This window comes from Enoplosus armatus, chromosome 2 (genome assembly GCF_043641665.1).
Source record: "Enoplosus armatus isolate fEnoArm2 chromosome 2, fEnoArm2.hap1, whole genome shotgun sequence".
Lineage (NCBI taxonomy): Eukaryota > Metazoa > Chordata > Actinopteri > Centrarchiformes > Enoplosidae > Enoplosus > Enoplosus armatus.
The window spans coordinates 12,684,371-12,699,846 of record NC_092181.1 but is presented as its reverse complement, the minus strand read 5'-3'; positions in this window follow the sequence as shown (position 1 = coordinate 12,699,846).

The window sequence follows — 15,476 nt, the reverse complement described above, 5'->3', positions numbered from 1 at the left end:
TGTGTAGAAAGGATGAAACCATTTATCACTAATTGAATAAACTCTCTAAATTAAATAGTAATTGTCGTTTACAGTGTGGTAATTACTGACTGGAGTTTATAGCCAGCCTACTATTGTCTCACTGAGTGAAAGGTGTGTGTTTATGTACGATATGTGTTTGGTTTTGTTTTATGAGCGCATCTGCTGCTGCATGTGTGTGTGTGTGTGTGTGTGTTACTCCTCAGCTCTGCTTCAGTCTTTCTTTGCAGCCAGTAAATATCAGAACCCGTTTCCTGCTGAAAAATGATTGCCATCTAACTACTTACAGACAGACAAATATTATTCATAACACTGATCCTGCAAGAATGAGTTCCGAAAAATGATTAATAAATGTCTTTAAATGGGTCATATCCGTGTGGTGTGTGTGTCTCCAGCTTCCTCTCAGGGATTGTGTGACTGAGCATATACCCTTAAAAAACACACAACAACCAATTTAAACTTGCATATAATAAAGTGACTGATGAGGCAGCATACACGTACACACACACACACACACGCGGATGCACTACCAGTTTGTCCTTCCATTAATCAATAGCAGAAGGGAGTTCCACACACACATACCACCACCTCTTCACCCACGCAGCCCAAGTTATCTATGGGTAATACAACAAATGAGGAAGGAGCACACAAACACAGGCACACACACAGATTGCCAGCAATGGTGACTCACCCAGTCAGTTTCTTGTGTGGGAGCTCAAATGAGCTGAATGTGGTCTTTGAAGAGATGACACCAGGAGTTGGAACAGGTGATCAAGCAGGAAGGTCCTTTGTCTAAGCCTGACACACACGTCTGAGTTACAGCGCTAGAGCTGTGACTTCATGCTGCAGGGCTTTGGGTCAGAGATTGCCATGAATTAATCTATATATATATGTGTGTGTGTGTGTGTGTGTGTGTGTGTGTGTGAGAAAGAGAGAGAGAGAGCGAGAGAGAGAGAGAGAGAGAGAGAGAGAGAGAGAGAGAGAGAGGTGTTTTGACATGTTTGTGGTGTAGAGGAAATGAGAGAATATAATGGCTGAGCTCAGTCTCCAAGGCAGAGACGAACAGAGGAGAGGAGTCTGGAAGAAGAGTTATGTATTGAGAACATGTACTGAGTTTGATCCAGTTGCAGATTTATAGAACCAGGGATTTGTTCAGAAACATGATTTTTGATCATCCTGACAGCAAAATTTGGACCTACAGTGCTTCTGAAGTACCTTAGGTAGTGCTCAAAAGCTAAGTGCGTGTTGCTTAGACTGATACAGCAATCATTGCGCAAAATAGTTTCGTGCAAGTGAGGAAGCCTGTTTAATATAATGAACCATTTTCAACAGCATGGTATACCATTTGATCTGCGTTCCAACCCTGACCTATTTTCACAAGCTCTGGATAGTGACTAAAAGAACAAGATTGCAGATACAAGCGGCCGAAATGAATTTCCTCCGTAGGGTGGCTGGACTCATCCTCAGAGATAAGAAGATAAGGTTAGTGTAAGAAACTCAGACATCCGGAGGGATCTCCGAGCAGAGCGTCTGCTCCTTTCGTGTTAAAAGGAGCCAGTTGAGGTGGTTTGGGCATCTGATCAGGAATCCTCCTGGGCGCTTCGTTTTGGAGGTTTTCCGGACAAATCCAACTGGTAGGAGACCCCGGGGAAGACCTAGAACATGCTAGAGAGATTATATATGTCATCTGGCTTGGGAACGCCTCGGGATCCCACAGGGGGGAGCTGGAAGATGTTGCTGGAGAGAGGGACATCTTGACTACTTTGCTTACCCTGATGATGGCACTATATGGAAATTCAGTGGATGTGTGTAGCAAATTTTAAGGCAATCCATCCAATATTTGCCGAGGCATTTCGCTCAAAAACATCCATTTTAACCTGGTGGCACTAGAGGAAAAGTCAGGGAATCGCCAAATTAGTTAGGATACCCTGTCTGGGAATGCTGAATGTTGAGCTTGTAGATGTTGAGATATTTCACAGGATGAAAAGTGGAAACCTTGACCTGCTAGTGGTGCTAGCAAAAGAATCAAGGTTGAAGGTTCAAGGTTTTTTACTCTAATAATATGCCAAAAACTGGACCCAGGACTCAATAAGACCCCCAATCAATATGTGAAATTGGAATCAGAAGGTGCTGGCTGTGAACACCCTCCCAGTTAGTTGGAGTTAGCAGTAAGAAGGACTGCAGTGCATGGGGAATTGGTTCTGAAACTGGGGGAAAATGAGGCTAAAGCATCAGCAAAAACAACCATAAATTTAAAAAGGCGTCCATTTTGTCTGCCTCAAAATCTGCCAAAACATATATTCATCTCCAAACAGCAACAGCAACTACAAAAGGAAGAGTGAAACACATTCTTTTGTATTGTGTCTGAAAAGATAATGCCTGTCAGAGGGTCCTAATGGAATGTGATTTTACACATCATATGCACACACAAAAACCAAGATGTTCCACCTAATTATATGTCACAAGTAATTATTCCTCCCTCCATCACTTTAGATCTCTCTTTTACTTGCACAAAGAGGGCGAGAACATGAGTGGAGTGGAGGAGGATAAGAGGAGGGAGAGGTAAATAAGAGCAGGAAAAAAAGAAAGGGATTTGCTGCTGGCCTATAGAGTACCATTGGAGATTTGTTCAAAACCACTGAATAAAAAGGTTAAGGACGGGATTTTAGGCATGAATTACTGAGCAGGAACTACCAGACAGACAGCTTTTAGACAAAAAGCTTTTAGAAAAATCAAATGTAACATTTCAAATTCAGATTCCTGCGCTTTTAAGTTTTCTATTGCTATTATTTCTATACATGTCAATGTTGTGCTTACAGCTTGTTGGGCTGTCTCCAAGAGGCCAAAACAAACAATCAATGCAGGTGTAACTTCTGCATTATGGTGTGTGTAGAATTGTAAGTTTTAGGGAAGTTTCTTCCATTTTTTCCAAAAGGGTTTTTTTGAGGAGTTTCCCTCATTCGAATCGTCTAAGGACAAAGGGTGTTGTATGCTGTACAGTTTGTTAAGCCCGCCGAGGCAAGTTGTGATTTGTGATATTGGGCTATATAAATAAAACTGACTTGACATGACTACTGTAGGTGTTAATATGAGCAGTGTTTTGCTTTGTTAGTTTGATTCAGGACTGGAGACATGAATCACCTTCTCAGAGGAGCCGGAGAGTCTGACAAATTGGCTGGCAGTCCACAGAAAGTAATTTGTGATTGTTTGGCAAGAGTTCATTAGCATTGTATGTCAGTTCGGGGCTCCATTTGGAATCAGCCAGTGCTCATTAAAAATTATTCAATTCGTGGTCCTTAAATTGGCTTAGAAAAAAAATGACTTTACAAATGGTGAGGCAAATAATGAACGTCATGCATATAAATGAATGCAATAAATATGTAATGATTCACTGCTCCTGGTGAAATAGTTATTTTTTCAACAGAGTAGTACTGTATAGTTTTGAAAATAGAATGAGTAACGTGACATGAGGTAAAACCAGACGACCCTCCCCAAGAAGAACAACAGCATCAGTCGTTTCAGCAAGTCCCTCAAAATGACATACGTTTACGTTCAAGTGACAAAGCCCTCTAGCAGCTGTAGTAATAATGACAGGAGTGAAGGAGGAAGTTGGGTGACGTTATTGTATAACGACAAAGAAACAAAACATCGGACTATAACAGGGTAGGCCGCTGCTCATTTCCCGTTTCCAACAAACTGTCATTTGTTGACCACGACCGTCCACCATGTCTTCATTATTGTAACCAACAAAGCTCCCAAAACCTTGATCTTTCCCTGAACCTAACCAAGGAGTTTTTGGGCCTAAACCTAACCAAACCTTAACCATCACATCACAAAACTGATTTGTTTTTCAAAATGTATTTGTAGCGTTTTAGGTAGGAAAAGACAAATTATATTGTTTGGCTGATCAGGCCATCAGATCAGAAAGCGCCTCCATGTGTCCTTCTAAAGGACATGAACAAGAAGCTTTGTGTTAATCTTTCAGAATGGGAACTAATTGATTATTGCTATCAATCACATTAAATCTGTCACCACTGTCATGTTTGCAATATAGTTCAGGTCAACAATTTAAATCATTATTCCGGTCTGGATGATATCAGACTAACCATAGCAGCTGTTGAGAATCCCGACACAGATAATCGAGTAGACCCTGTCACCTGCTCCACATCAGCTGACAGATGATCAGGCTTTCAGAGTATGACAGATGAGGTTCAAGGTAATTTCCCAGGCAGTACACCAGTGTTCCAATTGTGTGGTAATTGCTTTTTAGTCCACTAACTGCTCTGTCAACTTTAAACACACTAACAGTGAGCTGTGAGGACTTTTAGGGATCTGGAGATGTTGGCTACTGTAAGCAAGGTTATGTTTGGGATTAGTTATGTTGGTGGAATGCAGGTTTTGTTGTTGTCCTTTTACAACTACTACTTACAATTACAACTACATTTCATTGCTAATTATTTTTGACAAATTCAAGAAGGTGGAAAAACTAATCTTGCATTGGATTCATGATTTCAGGTGATGGTTTGTGTTTTGATGTGTTTTGAACTACTACAGCTATTATGCTTTCTTCTACTGCATGTGAACAAACCAGTCATTCACCTTCAAGGTGATGCCACCCAGGTGTTCATTATGTCTGACTAGATGAAGATTTTTAGGATTCCTTTTAGTTTGGGTGTGAAAATAAACTCTGAGGTGCCCCAAAGCACATAAAAGGAGTGCATTAAGTGTACTTCAGTTGTGTCCTGGGGACAGAGCTCTGTTTAAAGCTGTCTGGTGCTCAAGGTAGAGAGGAAGGTCGACTCTTAGTGTAATCTAATCTTGCCTGAATCTGAACCGTCCATATGCACACTTTAATATTTGAAACACATTGACAACAAGGGTTAGTCTTCTTTAAACAGGCCATATTGTTTTGCTTGCACTACTTGGCATGCAGTATTTGTTAGCTGTTTGTGTTGCCACACCAGCTTGGTGCTAATATTCAGTTGCAAATACATTTAACATAAACAATGTATTGGGTAGTGTGACCCATTTTGATTTAGTAATATAAGAATATTATAATTTAATAATATAATTTTGTCAACAAAATAATATAGAAAGAACAAAAGAGAATGAAAAAATAGAAATTTAATTAAAAGAAAAAAAGAGTTAATTGTAGAGATGACTATGCAGTTGTTCCATTTGAAAATCATGTTGGAAAATTTAACCAGTGACTATAAAGCAGTGCCTGTGAAGATATTTCTGCAATGCTTAACATGCCGACAATCTAGCCTGGGGGATAAACAGTCATTGAACTGCAAAATCAATTTAATAGTCAGCCTGTGTGTGCATGTCGCGACGATGTCCTTCTGTGGTGTCCTTAACATTGCCACTCAGCAGAGCTCAGTGGTGCCTTCGCCTTCGTTTGCGTCTATCCAGAATTTTTATGCTAAAACAGAAGAAGAAACACATCGGAGACAAAACTGAAAACAGCAATGTTGTGAGTTCTGAGGGCTATAATTTAATCTCTGATGGTACAGCACTCTGTTTAGGCACACACACACACACACACACACACACACACACACACACACACAGAAACAGTTGATGTCAGAGATGATAGAGGAGGGGTTATTCCAAGATTTTTTAAATGCGGTGGCTCTGGCATGACCAAGAACCAGTCAGGGGGGCTCATGGGAAAACCAAAAATTCTATCAGAAATAAATACAGCTTAGAAAACAGTGGGCACAATTTTCAGGCTTTTGTTCAGTGCCCTGTGCCCTAATACAGGTGGTATTACATGAAACGTGGCACTGCACAAGAGCCTGAAAATCAATTTTGTTCTACTAAATAAAAAGCATAGGCATTCATTATTCATTTAACTTGTGGTTTTCAGTACAAACATTGCAGCATGTATGTGTGTGTTCTCTGCACTCCATGTTCTGATCTTGAAGTGCCACCACGTGCCACCCTTTTAGACACGCCCTTGCCCAGGAGGATTACTCACAATATGTGTGGGTGGACACGAATATAGAGGTTTTCTGATCAGAAAGATCAGCACGATCATCATCCCCACTGAGAAACATTTTGTCCCTGCACATTTTCTGTCCTTTCAGAATTTGAAATACAGAAAGTGCATAATAGAAGACATTACATTAAAATTGTCATTCAAGGCATTGTCTGTGAAGACAGCTAGAGAAATGGAATTCTTGTTTTAAGGTCATTATTAAAAAAACAATGGAGCTCTTCCTAATGTGGAAGGCTGATAAGTGTTCTTTCTTTCCTAGATCTACGACCCTGATGAAACGAAGTGATTGTGTTTTTGGACATGCTCATAAATTCAAACATGGTGGAACAAACAGAATGACAGTGTTGTACCATCTCGTCCAGCTTTGGTAGTTTTGGTGGTTTGGTTTGACTCACAGGTTCGTGCACTTAGAAAAGGTCAGGTCACTTTACTTTATAGAAAGGGACCTGTGACATCAGCTTTTAACCCAGTGTGACACAAAAAAGCAGGAAACACTGGTGTGGAGAGCTGTGCAGGATTGTTATCTGTGTCTAATTTCTGTGTCCTCTCAAGTGTTTCTGCTAGAAACCATAGAAAGACCACTGAGCTGCAGTGAGCATGCTGTGTTCTCTTTGTCCATCTGACAGGTTCATAATAAAAAAGGCCTCGTACATATTCATTACATGTTGGATGTTTTTGGATTTACCCAAACTTTATAAACACCCTCTGCACCTTTTATCTAATCCCTTCACCTGTCTGTAAACCAAATCCAAGCTTTTCAACTATGCAATGCGGTTCCACTGTGTTTCTTTACTCCAGTTGGTAAAAAATGAATTATTGTTTAGAAGGTGTTACATCAGTCCTCAGTTTTATGATCCATTCTCCAGAGCATTTATCAAAGATAATATAAATATAATCTACTTCGTCAAAGCAACATCTCAACAACAAGTGCCGAAAATGACTGAGTGTAATTTAAGATTAACTTAAACCACAGAAGCATACACACCTACCAAGACACCACTACAAATAGTGATAACAAGACGTCCTCATATGACGGTAATAGGAAGGTCATTTTCAGTAAATTCCAAAACAACGTATATTGAGATTTCTGGTTTAGGCAACTAAAACTGTTGAAATATGCCTCTTCTGAAAAGGTTTGGGAAAAGATCTGATGTCAAAGTCAAACACTTAAGCAGCTACCACCCTGACCCTCACACCCTAACATCGCTACACTATAAAAACAAAAATCTACTTCCAGCTCTGGCTCTTAACATATAAACATAGGTCATTTTAGGCTGTTAGAGCAACCACAAATGCTGTTGTTTCTCTGAAAAGGTCTCTAATAATAGTTAATTAAGGCAATATTCTGCACAGAGGACTGTAGCGATTTCAGGCATGGTGGGCTACCACAAAGCGATAACACTGTCCCCGCAACATGTAAGTCTGAGTGTCCGCAGTGTGTGCAAAGAGGTATTTGATAAGAAAGAAAACATGACTGTTTCCACACTGTCAAACACATGAATGTTCTCCTGGCTATAAATCTGGCTAGTGAAGCACACAAAAGATGCAACATCACACAAAGAGAGAGAGCATGCAGCACTTAGGCTTTAAAGAAAATTATACTTTTTCCAAGTTTTTTTTGTGATTGCAATCTGTGTTACAGGCTCGTGACTCACCCCATAAGAGTTCAGACGTTGATGCATCTGAGTGTTTTGTGTGTTCTGGTGCTGCAGTCGAGTGTCTTTTAATTTGGTCCAACTTGTGTCAACGTTAATAAGCACTATTGATTTTCTCAGGACTGTGAGGGAAAGAAGGATAAACTCAATTTGAACTAACAGCCTGACAACACTGGGTTGTCAGGATCTTGCTTTTACTGGGTTGTGCTTTTTAAGATGTCTTCAACTTCAACTCTTTTCTTTGTTCCATTTAGCACTTTTGAAAATACCCGTCTATACCTTAAAATAAGAAATGAAAAGCAGACGTCAGAGTCAGAAAAACAGGCCAGAGAATAATAACTCCAATGACATCAATTAAAACACTTACATTGATCGGTGTGTGAATGGTTGAATGAGAGGCCAATTGTAAAGCACTTTGTCCATTAAGGTAGAAAAGCGTTACATACGTGCAGTCCATTTACCATTTTTTACTGCTTTCATTCGTTTTTGCTCAAGCCACATTCATCTATTGTTAATCGAATCACAATCTAAATGTACTTGACCCTCTTAATGGATAAAACTAATCTTTTCCCATCCTGGACTGTTTCTTATTCCTCTGCTCTTCCATCAGCTCCAAAGAGCTCCAACGCTTCCTGTTTGCTGCCTTCTCAGTAAAAACAAACCTGTGCTTGAAAACTGGTAGTCGAATGCTTTTGCCTTCCTCACCTTTTTTTGCTCCCGCCTGAGGGACAGAAGGAGCAGTGTGGCTCAAAGTGTCGTTGTCAGAGAGGATTAAATCGATTACCATGTCTGCGACCCACTCGATACATGCCTGAAATTGATTTGGATGTATTTTCTCCCCTCTACATAAAGCCAACTTCCTGTCAGAGCACTGAAAATCCACACCTAGTGCAAGGTTTGATCAAGTGCTACAGGGTCCTCACACAGATCACAGTTTTTGGAAAAAGAAAAATGCAGGGTCGCCAGGCAACTTTTCCTTTTGGTTGTCTAGCAAACCAAATCGGCCAATTAAATATGTACAGTCTGCAGCCATGCCAGTGACTCTGTGAGACTGTACTAAAGGTGCCACTATACTTCATCAGAACTTCTTGTCTGATTGTTTAACAGCTTCGGAAACCCTCAGTTTCTCTAACTTTCTGAAATTAACAATCCAACATTAATAACCATGTCACGAAAAAGTAACCAACTTGTCTCTTTTTTCATTAAACAACTATTTCTGTAATTTGTTTTTACTGTGAAGCACTTTGTAACTTGGTTTTGAAAGGTGCTATATAAATAAACTTGTTATATTATCATTACTTTTCCACGTGAACAACTAAGCGCAGCATTATGAATGCCTTCCAGTAGGGACTGTCTGAAAATTTGTCCTGCTCTCTCAATGAAGGCTGACTTTTCACTCCACCTTCGAATGTGGCCATTTGAAACAGCTATAAATACATTTTCCTTTTGGACAAAGTCAAATGTTGACCTGTTGATGGCACTAGATGAAATGTCACTTCATCCTCTGGGGAGCATAGCGCTTGTACTTGTTGATTGATTACACCACTTGACTGACAAACTCAAATAATAATAAATATAATCAAATAAGTTCATTTGTGGCTATCAGGGATAATATGTCCTTCTGTGTTGTCCTGATTTGAGGCGCCAGAGGCAGCAGTTTTAGTGCTTATTTTGTTTCTGTGTATGGACTTGGAGCAAAATACTGGAGGACTGAGACTACCTCTTTTGGGGACGGACACAATCTGGTTGGTACTGCCAATGAATACTAACTATAATGAGAGCTGTAAACATTGACTGTGCCAACGTCCGACATTTTGTATTGTTCTGGCTCTTTCAACAACAAACAGCGTCCACAGACAGCACAGAACTGTAAGAGTTTAGTACCAAGAGGGTTTGTGTCTCTTGATCACATTACCAAAGATCACAATTGAAGGACAATAAAGAAACACAAGAATACCACTCCCCTGAAGATACACATGAAGCCTGGCCAGTTTACAGCTCATCCCAACAACATATCAACAACATATCTCTCTTGTGTAATAAGACCTATTATGCAGGTCAGACTAGGAGAGAAAACACCAACGTGAGAAACGTGAGATGGAGACATTTAGATTTTTTTTGCAAAAAATCTAAATGTCCTTGGCTTAAGGAAGTCTCATTGTCTCGTACAGACATTTTGAAAACTGATCTTTACAATAAAGCTGAATGTCTCATGAAGGTACAGAGAAGCATTGATTTAGCAACACAATCAAGGTACCAAACTACCACTATTGTTTAGGTGTAATTAAGGATAGATATAAATTGCCATTATGTTGGCACCGAACAAGAAGTAACAATCAGGTTGCTTTGATCCACAATATCAAGTCCAATGCAGACTTGATGTTATAGGCTATACTTTTGCTATGTTTTTGCACATGTTTTTTTCTCAGTTTATCTCATTACATTTTACACAGTGTGTCCTAAAGACCTCATGAATTGTCAGTTTGACAGTTTCTGTGTTTTTGTGGGGGCGTCCTTTCACGAAATGTCCACACACTGGCTACCAATCAAGGTTTCAGTTCAAATCCCTTTGGTTGCTTATAAAGCATTAAACAAGAAAGCTGTAAATTTCAAAGAATGTTTTGTCATCATCCAATCCCGATTTAAATGTCAAGAGAGTATTTACGTTTGGTGGAACAGCATTCGATTGCTCAACAAAGCTGATCCTTTTACTCTTAAAACTCGCCTTTTTCAATACAGCCATTTCTGTAATCTGTGGTTCTAATGTTTTTTAATCAGTGTCATCGGTTTGTCTACCTCACCATTATTTCATTATTTCTTACAGTATTTTTGTTTCTATTGTGAAGCACAGAGTCTCATTGGGTTTGAAAGGTTCTGTATGAATGATGACATTTAATGACATATTTTCAGTCCCAGGCAGTCTGGACTTTCCAGAGAGCTCTGGTGGCTGAGCACAATCATGCATTTCTTACTTTGACTGGGATCTGCCACAAAGAGAAAGGGTTTACACTTTTTGCACTGAAAAAGTATATGCTTAAAAGCACAGGAGTGTGAAAAAACTAAATCCAATTTCAGAGCGAACTTCTGTGGAAAAATGTTGTTGTTGTGCTTAACCTTGTCCCTGCAATGTGGCCAGAAGATTATTGTCAGACTGCTATGTACTTTGCAACTTTTTAGAAAAAAAAAAGGATATACTCAAGCTGTGTTTGTTTCCGTGTTCCAACATCAACCAACCTACAGACAATTTAATTAACAGAAAAGTAGAGGGCTGATGCAGTTTTACCACATTTGTGCTGAGCTAATAAAGTTGGGCCTGTTTTGGTGGCTGCAACAAACAAAACAGAGTTTTCCGCTAGATATTCTGACTAGGAAATGAACTGTGATGAAAATCCAGATGCAGTGTTGTCTATATTCTAATCTGGGGCGTAACTGGGGTCGGGCCCAGCCCTATAGGCAGGTGTGACTATGTCTGATGGGGTTGAACACTTTACACCAAGGCACTATTTTGAAGAATGACCTTTATTTTAACCATCATCACAAAGAAAAGCTACTTGATTCGTGAACCAAACATTCGACACAAGGATAAAACATGTTGTCTCAAACACAACGTGACAGCAGAGGCCATTACTGCGTGACATTCCATCTATTTCCGCCAAAGGCACAAAATGTTTAGCTCACAACAGTTTATCTGCTATGAGCTAAACAAATGACTGCAGGACTTGTCTTGCTCAATTTGTAAATGCCCCTTTAACAATCAGAGAATTTTATTTGGACTCTTACAAACTGACTCATTCTGATGTGAAACCGATGTGAGTTGACAGAGTAGTTCTGACTCGTCCAGCTCCTGGACAGGGGACCAGGGATTGGCAGTGGTGACTGCCAGATTTAAACTCACTTGGTATTTTACTCGGTGGGAAAATCGGATTATAGCAGGAGGATGTGGGAGACTTCCTGTCCCACTGTTAAGACAAAGAAATCTTCTGCCGACAAGTGAAAAAATTTAGTCTAAATTAACTTCCAGGAAGGGCCTGTTCTCATTTTTTTCTCTGCCTGCTGTAAATTCAATATTCATTCATTCATTACATATTACATTGCACAATTGTAGCATAATTCTTCAGCAAAGCCTATTGCATCTGCATTACATTTTGCATATCAACATACCGTATTTAACATACTGTATATACACCTAATGTGAGTAATAGATATTGGAAGTGCTAGATACATTTTTGGTTTACATTTATGTATTCAAATGGAAAATGTATCAAGTTTAAGCAAAGTTGAACAAGCAAAATCACATAATAAAATCAATTCTCTATTAGTTTCATTGTAAATAAAGAAAAAGATTATAAATGCTACAAATCAAATTGGGAAGCAACAATTAAAACAAATAAAAAAACAACAAATAAAAATAGTCAGTGATTTGTTGCCCCATAAACAAAAGACAGGAGACTTACCTTTAATATCATTCTACGCTTGAAACTCAGTTCATCATCTACTGTCGCATTAAAGTCGGCAATAGCACTCCTTCAGCCAGTTACAGTGCGCGCTTTCATTTAGAGCAATTAGCCAATGGCATAAGAGGGTATTCCTGTTACTGTGTGTGTGTGTGTGTGTGTGTGTGTGTGTGTGTGTGTGTGTGTGTGTGTGTGACAGTCTCATAGTAATAGCAAGTGGATGGAAAAAGGCTGGTAAAATATCTGCAGGGCTGATGAGGAGAGTGGGAACAGGTGAGCAGGTGGGCGGGGAAGGTCACCTGACTGGGACTGGAGGGACAGGGGTTATTGTAGGACTGGAGGGGGTGGCTGGATGTGGGAGTGATGTGACTGGGACAGGAGAACAAGTTAGAGGGCATCTGGTAGACAGGAAGAGCACGGCAATGAATGGGTTTGAGAAAGTGGGAATGTGGCTGGAGGGTGGGACAGAGAGGCAAAATGTGACACCAGTAATGTTGACCAGTTCTTGTCTGTCATATCCTTATCATAACTTAAGTTCCCATTCAAGGAATAACGGGAACTAATTTTTTTCACATGTATATGTGCACAAATCCTCAGTTTTTCACTGACCTGTAACTGTAATGTGAAGGGGTCACTTCTAATACCAAACACATTTACACCGAGCTCTACACAGCTTTCAATCACTTATGGTTCAGGTTTAGGTTTTCCTGTGAGCACAAATGGCTGTTGAACCACTCTCACGGAGCCACAAATAAAAAGGTGTGCTCGGAGATGGAGATATAAGCCTATTAATCCTCATGGGGAATGTCAACTCTTTGCCCAACAAAAGTGTTTGCTTCTATGTAATTGTATTGTCTCTAATCTATAATTATGCTACTGGACACCTGAATTTCACCAAGGGAATGAATAAAGTGTCTATCTACAACTTCATAAGACTAGTGGTCGAAAATGGTTTCATGCTATTACTTTTAGTTTTTAATTGAAGGCACACTTAAACACTCACACTTCCTCCTACCATTGCATATGCTCAGTGTTTACTATTGCATCCAACTGCAGCTCGCCTGCACTAACAGCTTTAATTGCTAGTTAAGCTGATTTATCCACTTTAATCACAACAGCTGCAATGGCCACTTCACAGTTTTGTAATTGCTAATTCAAATGAATGGCAGGTTACCACATGGCTTACACTAGATCCCAGGGAGTGATATGGCACTGGAGAATGACAGAATGATGACCGACATTGTTTTACTCCCGTGTGTGCTCCTTATGGACGGCAGTGCTGTAGAAACAAGCCGGCTAAAAGTGATGTTTTAAAAACATACTGACACATTTCGTAACTTCTGTTTATAAACCATGCATGGTGAACACATCTCATCTCATTTCCCATCTTTACTATCCATCCCATATGATGCGAATGCAACAAGAGCATGTCCTCACCATCTTAGTCAAAGAGTCCAATCAGTCCAAAAGAGACCAATCAGGTCACGGCTATGACTTTTCTCTACTTTTGCCATCATTGCTTTTTTCTGTTGTCCTCTCACCACTGCAGAGAGTGACAACGTGTAGAAAGTTATGACTCCGCTGTTAAAGAGTTAACACAAGCTGAAAAGTATTCTGTAACTGACCTCTTAGGGTTGAAAGTTTCACCACACCCAACATCACTGTTGATGAAACCCATCACATTAAATTATTGTATTGTATTGTATTGAATAAATAAGAAATAAGATGAGATGCCACAAACAAGAGTTGGGCCAAAAGTATGGTAAAAATGAATTAGTGGAGTAACAAGGTAGACTGGATTCACAACAGTATAAACTCTCTGTTTAGTTACATGCCAGGAAGAGACAAAGTATCACCAGAGAAAGAACATTAAGTAACCATTGAAAGTATAACACACAAATGAATCTAGTGCAGATTTACATGCAGAGTCCAAAAGAGTAAAAGTAAAAAAAGCAGAAAAAAACAAAATTAACATCTCAATTGTAAACAACAATTACAAAACATCTATAATAAAAAGAGCATCTACTGATACTGCTCCAACAAGTGCATTTGGGGAGTAGATAAAAGATGCTTGTCAATATAGGCTGGATGTAACAACACATGTCAGTTAAAGTTGTAAAAAAAGATTTTTCATGAAATCAAACCTTGTTTGTGAAACTATTCATGGTCGAAATTTTTCAGCAATAGCCATTTAATGTATTTTACATTCAGTGATTATAGCTCTATATAGTAATTTTCATTGTTAGTGGTGGAGTCTGCCATTCCTCTGCTGGATTCAAATTGCCTACCCACACATGAGGGATTCACAGGAAGTTATTCAATTCAATTTTCAATTCAATTTTATTTATATAGCGCCAAATCACAACAATCTCATGCCACTTTACAAAATAGCAGGTCTAGACCGACTCTTTATAATGTTATTACAGAGACCCAACAATTCCCACCATGAGCAAGCACTTTGGCGACAGTGGCAAGGAAAAACTTCCTTTTAAGAGGCAGAAACCTCGAGCAGAACCAGACTCTAGGTGGGCGGTCATCTGCTTTGACCGGTTGGGTTTGAGGGAGAGAGAGAGAGAGAGAGAGAGAGAGAGAGAGAGAGAGAGAGAGAGAGAAAGAGAGAGAGAGAGAGAGAGAGAAAGAAAGAGAGGGAGGGAGAGACAGAGACAGAGACAGAGAGATAGACGTAGAGACACAGATAGACAGACAGACAGACAGACAGACAGGTAGGCAAAGATGTATGGCAGCACTAACAGTAGAAATAGCTGTAATATTATTATTCATGCATGTAACCCAGCGTTACTCTTTATACTTTTATCACATTGATCACAGCCTCACTGTTTACTGTTGACTCTTTGTACACCTCATCAGAGCTGTACTAAGTTATACTACTAATGCAAACCCAACATTTCCCATCCTTGGCTCCACATTAGAAGCATTCAACTTGCTTTTATTGTGAAGAAGTCATACTAGATGCAATGTATTGTATCAATGTCACAGAGGGAAGCACTAACCTTTACTGTTTGTTATAAATGCATCCTCAAAAGATGACGATCATTTCCAGCATGTTTTGACAGCAGTTTTAAATATGACAGGGAGTGGGAAAAAAAGGAGCAGCCACAGTGAGCAGCTAGGTGAAGAGCTGCAGGCGACATGCTGCTCACCTCAGCATCTCAGTAAGGTAACCAACTCCTTTTTCTGTTGCCCTTTTCTGCTCTAGTCACAGTTGCTCATGGCATGCTGGGAAAAGGCTGATTATATATACTATATATATATATACCAATTACTTTATTAAAATAATTTGAGTTTGCTTGTTGGCACTGTGAACAGATACACCAGTTGACCTTC